Genomic DNA, 12,193 nt, shown 5'->3' with positions numbered 1-12,193 from the left:
ATTAGTTTAGGAGATGTATACTTGCACTTATAATTTCGTTATTTATGCTTGTAAGACGTCTCCAATTATTAAGTTTACTTTTATTTTATAATTGGAAATGACATTCAAAAAATGCCAGAAAATCTTGCTCAATTATTTTTGACATATATCGAATACTATTAAAATAGATATTATTTTTTTACACAACTAACAGGCATGTCGATAAATCACATCTATATTATAGAGAGAAACGTAACAATGAAAGAAAATATTTAATAAAACAATATTATTACATTTGTAAGATTGACAACAAAAAAGACATTTAAACAATACTCTACGCTCTTTCTATGGCGGCGCAGTTATTTTATCATCATTCACAGAATGACACTCGAACAAGAAGACATTACACACGTGTGCGATTAGTTGCTATAATTATTAAATATATAATTTGTCACATTTACGGGAGCGTAGTCTCTTAAACTGAATCAGTAACAATTGTCATTGATTAAACCGTGACAAGATTAATAAGTATTTCATTAATCCTTAGTCAAAACTTTCACACTTTGTTTCTTGATTTTGTATTTTATTTATTATAGCAATAAGATTTTAAGAAAAATTAAAATAATAGATATTTGTTTTTAAAGCTTTTTATATTTATTTTGGATTGCTGAGGAAAGCCTTTGGTCGAACAAATATTTCTTTAACACACTATACTATTATAAATTTTTATATTGTATTACATATAACATTATATGTATATAAGACATAATTATATAATATATTAAAATCATATAATGATTTCAATTAAGAGTAATGATGCATGAATTACAGAACTCTGTCTCAAATAGTAATGACAAAAAGTAATAATATCTCAACTGTTTATTAATGATTGATTCGAGAGAATTCTGCATGAATTTACGTACTTTATAGTGCGTTAAATATTTCGTGGCAAGATAACAAGTTAAACGTTATACTAGCTACTAGCTCGACCTTCATGTAAACATCCTTCGCCGCATAAATGACAACAGACCTGGCATGCAGTGTTTACGTTCTCTACCTCTGTTGTCATTCGTGCGGCGAGACTCGAGAAGGTAGCGATGTGAATTGCTCCGTGTGTCATCGTATTAACTTTGATTTCACGATTATGGCTTATATTATTTTTACAGATGGCGATTATCAGTTCGCGAAATTAATTAATTCCTGCTATAAATGAACATAGTGAGTATCGCGACGACGGCAATTTGTCGAAGCATATTTCGCACAGCAATATATTTATATAAAATAAAAGTATAAAATGTATCCCACTTTTCTGTTGATATAGAAACTTTATCGGTTTTATAAAATATTTTACGTATTCTGAAACGTGAAATTGAATTCGTAATATAAAAATCGCTCTTGTTTTTTACATAAATATATCTGAATACAATATATGTATACTTATATGTAGCGTCCTCTCTGTGATATGTATCTATTTTATATATATAAACATATATAATTCACTACACTCAAGATCCTGATATATATTTTATATATATGTGTGTATTATTTTTAATTTTTTAATTGTTTTTTTCTGTATTACATACGACGCGTAAAACTAGAAATAAAATTCTGTTTTAAATTTTGTCACAAATTATAAATCATCTAAAATAATTTGGATAATTATTAATGTTCAAAAAATTATTGGATGTAGCGAGAATTGACACATCAAAGTACGTAAAAGTACTTTAAAATATGTGTTCTGTATTTCAATCATAGACATAAAGCACCAATTTTTTAATTAATAATAATTTATTTTATTAATAATAATTTTCTTTATTAAAAAACCCAGATAAAACAATGCATTAAACAGAAATGACGGACGATCATTTCATTGTATGTACATACGTACCTATTAATCCGCGAAAAAGTATGCCCTAAATTTTTTGTATGTATAAACGCGCTGTACGCGGTAATTTTATTATTCGTGCGATAACACGTGCGCGAGAAGGTCGTAAATTTCATATAAATAAACGTTGTAACATGTATCGGGAGCGTCGTCCAAAATGTCGCGCGAGTGTTTTGTGAGTAGTTTTGAAAATGTATTAAAGAAAGGATTAAGAAAAGATGAGCAGACTTGGAGCAATCATGAGGTAATTTATTACGTATTATTCGCGGAATTAATTTTTTTTGTCACAATGTCGTACAGCGTATTTCGTGCAACTTTATTTGTGTGCATAAAGTCGTGTTATACATCCGATCTCTCGAGCTATATCTAATTTATTTAACAATTCTAATAATTGTTATATACGTCGAATTTTTTATAGAAATGAAAAGTGATTATAAAAATAACACGAAATCTAATTTAAAGCTAATAAAATCATAAAAGAAGAATCGTTCGATTTGTTTGTAATTTTGTAAATCGTATTTTATTATTATCTTGGCGATACCAAGGCCAGATGCTAATCTGGACTATGTTACTTAATTCCAGGGTGGTGCTTTGGTCGGGATCCGAACATTCCTCGACGATGGTGTCCAAATCTAAGGATAGAAAGTTTCGAGAGCCTCGATCGTTCTTCAAAGATACGGTTCGTGCCGGACGGTCCACAGCTGCAGAACATGTCAGTAATAAATAATAAGTTGCAGTATGTAAAGGTAAGATTACAATATATAATTTAATAAGTAAAAAATAATTTAATAAATAAAATATTTAATAAATAATAAAAGATATAATAAATAAAATATTATATACAACTATATAATTTTATAAATGTTTTTACGCAATTATTTTGGAATAAATATATCATTGTCTATGTATTTATATTGTATATGTTTAAACAAAAAGTCAAATTGATATTATTCTTATATTTTTGTCAGTGCTTATCGTGACTCTTTAGCGAAAAGTCAATAATTAGCAATAATATAATTTTGGACGCCTTTCGACATTGTTCGATGTCTAATTTTCATTTGTTCTTGTCAATCCATTATCATTCTGTAAGATAGTATTTATTGACTTCCATATTCCCATCTAATGCTTTTTAGCTTTTCTCTCTCTCCCTCTTTCGTTTATACGATAGAATCCAGCTTATAGCTATTATATGGTCAAATTTTTTCTTCTGTCATTCTTCGAATGTGCCCATACTTTTTACATAAATATATCTAATATATTGTTTTTCTTTTCATAAATCTATTTTAATTTAAATATTAGATTTTATTGTAAGATACATCATGTCAAACTACTGCTGAGATTTTCAGCATCCAAAACTGTTATTATTGATTTGTCCATTAGTTATTAAAAATTGATTATGAATACAAACTATTTAATAGATAATTAAAAATGAACCAACTCTTTGAAATATTGAAAGATATAATTGAGTTCTTCCAAATTCAAAAATTTATTGAACTGTTTTGACTGATTCTTCATTTAAAAAAAATAAAAAGACCAAAAATATCAAATGTATGTACGTATATTAATAAATAACGCAACAGTGTATTACATAAACTATTGTTTTTGCTTTCGACTTTTTACACGATCTATAATATATTTCAAAACCGGCTCTCTCAAAATAAACGACTCCCCAATGAATGGTGAAGCTTCAGGAAGAGAAACCTTTCGTTTGCAGGCATGGTATTCGGCAAAAATTTCGTCATGTAGACATTAATATTCTCTCTCCTGCGCGTGACGCGCGCAAAAATTTATACCAGTTGCAAAAATATATGTACGGTAGCGTATATGAAAGCGAGCTACACAGGGCTACAAATGTCGCGGGGAGATTCCTCGCCGCGTAAAGCGGCGGTCTCTCCCAAGATTTATTCCGTTGCGTGCCTGTTTTGGAACATACAGGTCAACTTTCGTCTCGAGATCAAACGTACCGATGTTCCGCCACAGGGCCTGGATACATCTTGAATATTATCGAGATTAAATTACGGGACATCATTTTCGTATAATTTCGTACGGACGAAAAAATACACAATTCATATTACGTTTATTTTTTTTTTTTTCTGCATTTATCTTGACAAATATTTACGGCTTATTCTAATTAATTTAAAAAAATATTGTAAAAAGAAATAGATGTATTTTATTTGTGATGAAACTTGTATACGTTTGATTAATTTTCTGTCGATATGACTGCAACTCTTGTTTATATTTTTATCTGATTTTTATTACAAACGATAGTCACTCTTATTCGAATCGTATTGAATTCAATGGCGAGTTTGAAGCATTCGGCATCGGTAAAAATCGGAAAAACGACACGAATTTATTTCGAGGAAATTGGCTCTTGTCAATAGAAACGTAGCGAAAAGACGGTATACATATTTGTCTGCTCGTCCAGCTTGCTTGTAATTGGTTTTGAATTCAGAAAATAGAATTGTCAAACACGATTGGAATTTTTGATATTTTTCACTGGATTTCTACATTTTTGCTTTAACATATTTATATTTATATGCTGCGATGCATCCGTTTTGAGTAAATACAAGCAAAGTATTTTCTTTTTATTTCAATTATATATACGCGTCAATATGCATAGCTGATGCAGTTGTTATCTACGCGACCAGCAAGAAATTTCTGTAACAGATAAAGTTACCGCCAAGTTTTAATGGGTTTGTAAAAGCGATTAGCTGCAAGTTATTTTAATAGCACTTAACTTTTCTTGAAAACGTTAAAAATTGCATCAGTGCTTGATAGCGTTTGTATTGACTTAAATATTTTCACTTAAATTTAAAGTCAATCTTTACTTGGTTTACTTTATTTATAAAAATGGCAATATATATTATGTACTACTTTAACAGAAATTTACGGTTATGGGAGGATTTTTCCGGTTGATGCGACTACCGTCAGAAATCATACACACATGTGTTGCCTCAATCGAGATGGAGGGCACTCAAAAGTCGAGGTAACGTAAAAATGTTTCAACGAACGGTTTCTCCTTTTCTCCTTTTCGAGTGCCATCCTAACATATCTTTGCTTGAGGACCTTTGTCGTGTATCTCGAGGACCCGGGCTATCCGCTGCATTGTATCGCGGTTTTTCCACCCCTCCATCTGAAAAGACACCTCGTGCGATTTACGACTGTCGAAACCGGTGACTCTGCCAGGATCATTCTTTGCTTAGCAGTCCTATTCAATAATTTAACGTTTTCCCAACAGGTGATAATACGTCATTATGTGACACGGATAAGAAGTGATTATAAATATAAAAATACTTAACGAGAATTGTTTTACTTTATGGAATTCACTTCACCGAATCACATCGGATTTTATTAAATTTTTTCAATGTTTAGCGAATCGAAGAAAATATTTTTCTCATAATTTTGCATTTAAATTCATATCTGTTTTTTATATTAGTTAATAAGAAAGATAGATTAACTCTCGGACAATGGACACTGGATCAATTTTGGCCTGGAGTACAATTTTTTAGACAAAATTTTGTGTAATGAATTTTAATTATATATATATAAATAATTTATTCTTAAATATTTTTTCTTTTTAATACTACCGGACCTAATGTCCGCCGGGGAAATTTAATATAGAATTATATTCTGTGCACCTTATAATTCTATGTAATATATTCTAGGAAAAGCATGCAAATGAGAATATTTTGGTTAGAAAAAAATATATTAACTTGGGATTTTTTTTTAGAAGTATAAAAAACAAAGTAGAGAAAAATATAGATTTTGCTTTATTTAAACTAATAATATGTACAATTATTAATTCTGTAAAATTGTATATTTTGTTTAATATTATAATTAGAAATGTACATTTTGTTTGTACAAATATTTCTAAAGTTTTAAAAATATACATAAAATCAAATCAAAAATTGTTTACATCTTTCAATAATAAACTATTTAATTAAAGATATTATATAAAACAAATGAAAAAATAAAATAGAATAATTTTTCCTCGGATACTGTTATTAAATCAACAAAGGGTAAGAAGAAGTTGACATACACACAGATAAATATAATCGTTTGCAATAATATTTCTTTAAGCATGTATTATTTCCTCTCGTTTTATTACTCTTTACATACATCGACATTTTTATTGCTTCGCGATCTCGCGTTAAGCATTGTTTCAGTCATCGCGAGGGGCAAAAAGAGAATTGGCCGTTAGTTTCTTTCGGTGTCTATCCCTCTTTCGCGAGACTCGACGACAACGCAATATCCTTTCCGTGGCATTCCTATCGAGCTTCTTTCTTCCTCGTTTCGGATAGATTGGCTCCCGGCACGTATTCGAATTTTCCATGTCGAATCGCCCGAGACTTCTCTTACAGGAATTTCCACCCTCCCCCCCATCCCTTTCTCCTTCCTTCCATCTATCCCTCTGTTCTTCCTCTTTCGTTATAGCCGGAGTGAGGTATGCAGGTCGGACTATCGAGAAACTTCCGTTTCGAAAACTTCGCGTACACGTGATGCGCATGTTTGTGTAAGCATCAGAAGGATTAGATTATTAATATTAAATGGGAGAATCTCATCTTTAATACCGTGATATTAATTGTTAATTGCCTAATTTTCCTTTTCGCCAAAAAAAAAAAAAAAAAAAAAAGGAAAGGGAAGAGAGGAAGGCAAATAATAATTTAGTAAAATTTTAATAGACAGTTTTCATATAAACATAAAGTATCGATTTTATGTAAAAAAACAACCACGTATCGTCGGAAATACATTATTGACAGATCCTCGGAATAAAGTCGTGCGTTCTCATTCTTGGGGTGTACACGGTGGGAGCAAAAAACATATCGAACTACGAAATGGGTAAACTTAGATAGAGAGAAGTTTAACGTCTCTCGTTGCGGTATCGATGTTATTTCTGAAATTTTCTCGTGCGTTGTATATGCCGTAGAATATTGAACGTTCTGAGTAAATAAATGGAAGGAATGTATGTAATTCGTAGTTGTATTCTCGATATCCGCGAGGCAAAATTGTCCGCGAGTATTGTCGCAATTTTCCACTATCGTATATTGAACAACAAAGTTTGCTGTTTGTAGATGCATTTTTAGATTTTCTTAGATAATACGTTCCTTCGAGCTAAGTCAGATCGTTTGATAAAGAAGCTGCGAATGTGAGACATGAGGCTGTACATGAAGCGTGAAACTGACATAGAAAAAGTCTTGCGTTCTTCTTTAAGTTATAATAATGTTTTAACAGATTCTCTAAGATGATTCTTCAACAGGCCACGTTGCTATAACTTTCTAAGTTGTTTAATTAAAGATTTCTTGCTAAAGATAGAGCGTTAAAGTTCCATGTCTCGTATTATCAGCGTGAGCGTTAACAAGAGCGAGAGATGAGCTTCGTTCATACTGTAAAATAATTTTGTCTTTTCCACAAAGTTGACGAAAGGAGAGCGATCGTAAAACTTTGTCCATCTACAAGGAAAATGAGTTTTCTACAATGTATGATTCCAAAATTAACAAAGGGAGTCGTATGCAACGTATTTGTCATAAATTTGCAAAGAGGAAAATCGAAGTAAGAATCGAATATACATGTTCTTTCTCTCCTCTCCATTTCACCGTCAAATTTATTAGAAAATGGATCTGAACACGCGCGTTCTCTTCCATGGCGGCTCGGCTCTTTTTGTACACGTTCTTTATAAAAGAGACAGATTTTTAAAGACTTTTTCCAAGTTTCCTGCCGGTACTATTTCCTCGGTATCACAGATGTTGAAGCATTAAAGTTCTTTTCGTTGAAAAAATATATTATTCTTTAATGTAACCTTTCTCATATCTTGCTAACAAGAAAAATATTTTATCACTTTTTAAAAGCTTTAAATAATATTGTTACAATACAAGTATATATAAAATAAGAGAAAATGATAGGATAGATAAATCAAAATGAAAAGAGCGAATATAAATGATGGATGAATGGGGTTTAATATCGATAGTCGTATACTCTTAAATTCAGATGCACTTCAGGACTATGTTATTTTTCTAGCGTCTTATCGTCAGCTTATCCTCCAGCACAAGCGAGACTAATAAATACCCTCATTCTCGTATTTTATCGCGTATAATGCACTCATACATAATCCACACAGTAAAGCAACTATTCCTTCAGAAATCAGAAGAAAATCTTTCTAAAGTCGTAGATATTCACTGGAAGCTTCATTATTTTTATCTGCAAAGGCCAAGGAAAGAACCGTTCGTCGGCATGTCAAGTTGGCGATATTCATCTGCAATCTTCCCCGTATGTAAAATACCGTGCTGAGAGAAATTAATCTCTGCCTTTTGTCGTCGCGCGATGGTAGTTTTATTATACAGAACGCAGCCTTCTTTAAGCGACGTAATTATAGCGAAAATACAGCGACGGAGGAGAGAGTCTCGGTTTTCGCGGAAAATTCTATATCCCCTTCCTCCTTCTCACCCTTTTCTCCCTTCCTCTTTATTATATCTCATTTCGACCGCAGATGCCAGTCGCCGGATGCGTTTCCGAATGGAGGATATGTAAGACCGTTGCCCGGCTACGGTGAGGAAGTTTGTCCCCCCCCCCCCCGCCGTGCGTCTGATATCGCGGTGAACCGAACAGGAATCTCGGATCTCGGATGCGTGTGGTATTCCTGTGTGAGCTTAGATACAGCAGAGGGCTTAACGTGCCAGCGAAATGTCATTGTTAATGGATCGAGCTCTCGCGTTTCCCCGAGAAAGTGGAAACCGACGCGACACGGTAGACGAGATGTAATTTCATTATTAATCTCGTTGCTTGCGGGGCGAAGGGATGGGGGGGTGGGGCGGAAGGGAGGGAAGGGAAGAAATCTCGACATACGACGATGTATTTCGAAGAGCATCCTCGCCAGCTTGGATCGTGCTTTAATCTTCATCCGGGCTCCCTCCCGGCTTCACACTCGGATTCAAATTATAATTAGAGATTGAACTATTCTTCCCTCAAACGTTAATGATGTTAGACCGCGTCGTAACGGCAAATAATTAAGTGACGTTCGAATTTATGTATAACGGGTACAAGTTGTTCAACATATATACGTATCTACATAAATAATTTCGCAGATTTCTCCAATGTATGAACAGAGAGAGATTATATCAGAATATAATCAAATATATTGTCAAATTTCAAATCTTAAAAACATACGCATTTATATACTATTGTATATTATTCGAAGAATTTGTTTGAAATTAGTTTTAATGATCCGAGTAATCTCGCGAAATAGAATGTCGTGTAAAAAATTCTTCGCGTTATAATAGCGTGTGTGTATGTTCGATAAAGTAAATGTTACACGCAATCTATATCTAGGTAGGCCGATTGACGTGAAGAAATTCGATAACGTGGTTGGCGAAACGGCCCGTACAAAACGATAACGTATCGAGACGGAAAGGGGAAAGGCCTCTTGAAAGAGGAAGTTTCGTCGCGTTTCAGGACAGGGCGTATCACTTACGGCAGCCGAAACTGCCGTTGAAGGCAATCGGGGGCGCCTCCGGGAGGCAATACGGAGAGACGCGACTCACGACAAATTAACTTAATCGGAAGGAACCAATTTTTCTTCGGGAAGTACTGCGGCAGTACTTGCGGGCGACGCGATGCCTTCCTGAATCAATACTTCACTCGTCGCGAGAGAGAGAGAGAGAAGCCTCGGTTGCAACGCCGCAAAGCGGCTTAGTGTCACTTCGACGTCACTTCATATTTATGATGTTTAAGAGCAGGGTCCTTCTCGTATACTTTAGCAAGCAGACTTAACGAGAATCGCTATCTTCTTAAACTTTGTTAAACTCATTTGTAATATCTCTCAAGTTGTAATTAACAGTAGAAGCCGGAGGTATATATATTAACGGATTTCGCCATATGAGGTAACTTAGTGACACATCTCGACATGCTAAAGTAAATATAATTATTCTGGGATTAGTTGATTTAGGATATTTTAGAAATTTCTCGTAAAATTCAACGATGGATATTTTAATTTTTATTTTATTAATAGATGAAAAAATATATAATAGGGAAAATAAATAAGCTTGTCTGAGATATATAACTACAAGGGTAGTTTCCGTATTAAATATATTATAAATATATGACTGAAAAATTGACACGATTTACTTTCACATTCGCGTTTATGCACTAAGATCTCGTGAATAGGGCGACATATTTTGGGCGTTATCATTGACGGCGAAACTTTACGTTGGATTTCTATCGAATATTGCTACGGACGTTTAAAAAAGTTTTGGCTATAACTAATCCTTTTAACGGAAACTCGGGTTGGAAAGTTCGACTACGTAAAAGTCGTATCGACTTAAGTCGCACGATGAACGGCAAACACTATTAGGATTTTTCATTCAGACCGCATTCACATCATGCTTTATGATCCTGATCGTTAATAAACCGATAACGGTCTAAAACGTTAGAAAGTAAAAAGAAAATAATTTATTGCGTCACTATTAAGTATTATTAATCCATCTATATTAATAATCATGTTGCTAAACAATTGAAACTTATTCAAAATTGAATAGCTTTAACCAATGCTGATTTTTCCGTAGAAAAACTTTTTTTTTGAAATTATATCTTAAAATATTCCATATAAAACACATGTGATGTGATACATTCGTTTCAATTATCTATGCCTAGATGTGAAATAAATATGTTAATAATTTATATTAATAACCATTCTCTCACGTTACAAATTTACTACAAAAAAAGATATATTAAATAAGCACATAATTATACATCTGTTAAATTGCATAATTGTAATTAAAAGCACGCCAAAGTATGCAAAATCCTTGATTAAAAACAATTTTATGAGGAAGCGTTAAATGCGATTTTTCCGCAACAATGAGGACTCGTGGAAACGTGTATTTATTTCCAGAGTAACGCGATTCTCCCGCCAGCTCGCGTTATTTTTACAACGAGGCGCAGGAGGGTAGAAAAGAGTCGTGTTTTTCTATTCGGCAGGCGTTTCTCACATAGAAGGCGCCGCGCACCAGGGTAGTGCTTACGGCGCATCGCGAATCCCACGAGGTATGTCGTCGTTGTCGTTGTCGTCGTCGTCGTCGTCGTCGTCGTCGTCGCGATGCGAAAATTCAACATCGACCGCAAAACTAGCGACTTTGGATGCTCCTCGCGAAAATGTCGCGACGGCGCGGCGGAGCATGCACGCCGGTGATGTCTGCTTTACTACCTGCTTTTACCACTTGCGGGAATTTGCGCGGCGGGAAACCGCCGTAGAATCATACACGGCGGTGTCGTAATCAAACGGAGGGTTGTTGTAAGCGGCCTACACCACCACGCCCGGTTCTGGCCCGCGAACTAGGGCGGTGCCGTCGCGCCGCGTGGAATCGATATCTGTTCTCTCTTACCGGATTTTATTCAATGGCAAAAAAAAGAGGGAAAGAGAGAGAGAGAGAGAGAGAGAGAAAGAGAGAGAAAGTGAGTAGAAGAGGGAGATGCGGGAGGAAAAATAAATTTGCGCGACGGGCAGGAAACCGGAATCCGTTGTCGCCGAATAACAGCGAATTGCCTATAATTGATGTATTCCATTTCACGACTGGTTAGGTTACCGCGCGACTCGAATTACTTACTTAAATTTTAATTTAACCGTAATAAAGCGATATTTCAGAAGATTCGATATAATCCGTCTCGGTGTCGGGAGAAGACTCTCTTTTCGCGATTAATTGTATGCATCGATAGATATCTATATTCCGCGGCGTCACGCGCGTACAAAGAAAGAAAATAGACAGGAAAAGTGAATTTCGGTCGCTAATGCATCTTACGGACATCACTGCTCATTAATTTTAATAAGTTCGCTGTAAAAGATAGAGCGGCCTATACCGAAAATGTAAAAATTGAATTTTCCATTTTAATTGCCGTTTAAATGGCAACATTAATGCTGCTCCGTCAGTGCAATTACGCCGACGTAATTTCCTTAAATCTAATTTTCGTTATCGCGCAGGTGCGAGAAATTAAAGCTTCTAAGGCTATGCTAAAGTTAAAAAAATGCAACTTTTACAATTATATCTCATTTTCTGTTTGCGCGAATCCATCGATTTTGCTTTATTAAGTACATGTGTATAAAAGACAAATCGTTAATCTCTAATTGTATAGATTGCATTGTTACATTCGTTACGTTGCGAAATAACGAAATCATTTGAATTATGTCAGCAGGATGACACAAAGTCGGACTTTTGAGAATTTGCTCCGTCTAATTTTAATTCGATTTACACGCGCGTTCTAAAAACCATTTAATTCTCGGGCTATAATTAATTGCGATTTTACAATCGCGTCGCTTTTACACGATGCGTGCCTTTTATTATGGAT

The 12,193-nt window shown here is 34.2% G+C and overlaps 1 protein-coding gene across 1 annotated transcript in view; it reads left to right on the top strand.

Annotated features, from left to right (window-relative positions):
* The first annotated feature begins 1,929 nt into the window (after positions 1 to 1,929).
* The window catches only part of LOC140674577 (uncharacterized), a 114,022-nt gene continuing 103,758 nt past the window's right edge, over positions 1,930 to 12,193 (top strand). Inside the window, exons 1-2 of the mRNA XM_072908219.1 lie at positions 1,930 to 2,108; positions 2,447 to 2,610. The gene's annotated coding sequence lies outside the window, so the exon portion shown is untranslated. The remainder of the gene's footprint in view (positions 2,109 to 2,446; positions 2,611 to 12,193) is intronic.

The sequence above is a fragment of the Anoplolepis gracilipes genome, chromosome 16, assembly GCF_047496725.1.
Source record: "Anoplolepis gracilipes chromosome 16, ASM4749672v1, whole genome shotgun sequence".
Classification (NCBI taxonomy): Eukaryota; Metazoa; Arthropoda; class Insecta; order Hymenoptera; family Formicidae; genus Anoplolepis; species Anoplolepis gracilipes.
The sequence above is the reverse complement of the archived record's forward strand: the minus strand, read 5'-3'. Positions and strand labels throughout refer to the sequence as shown.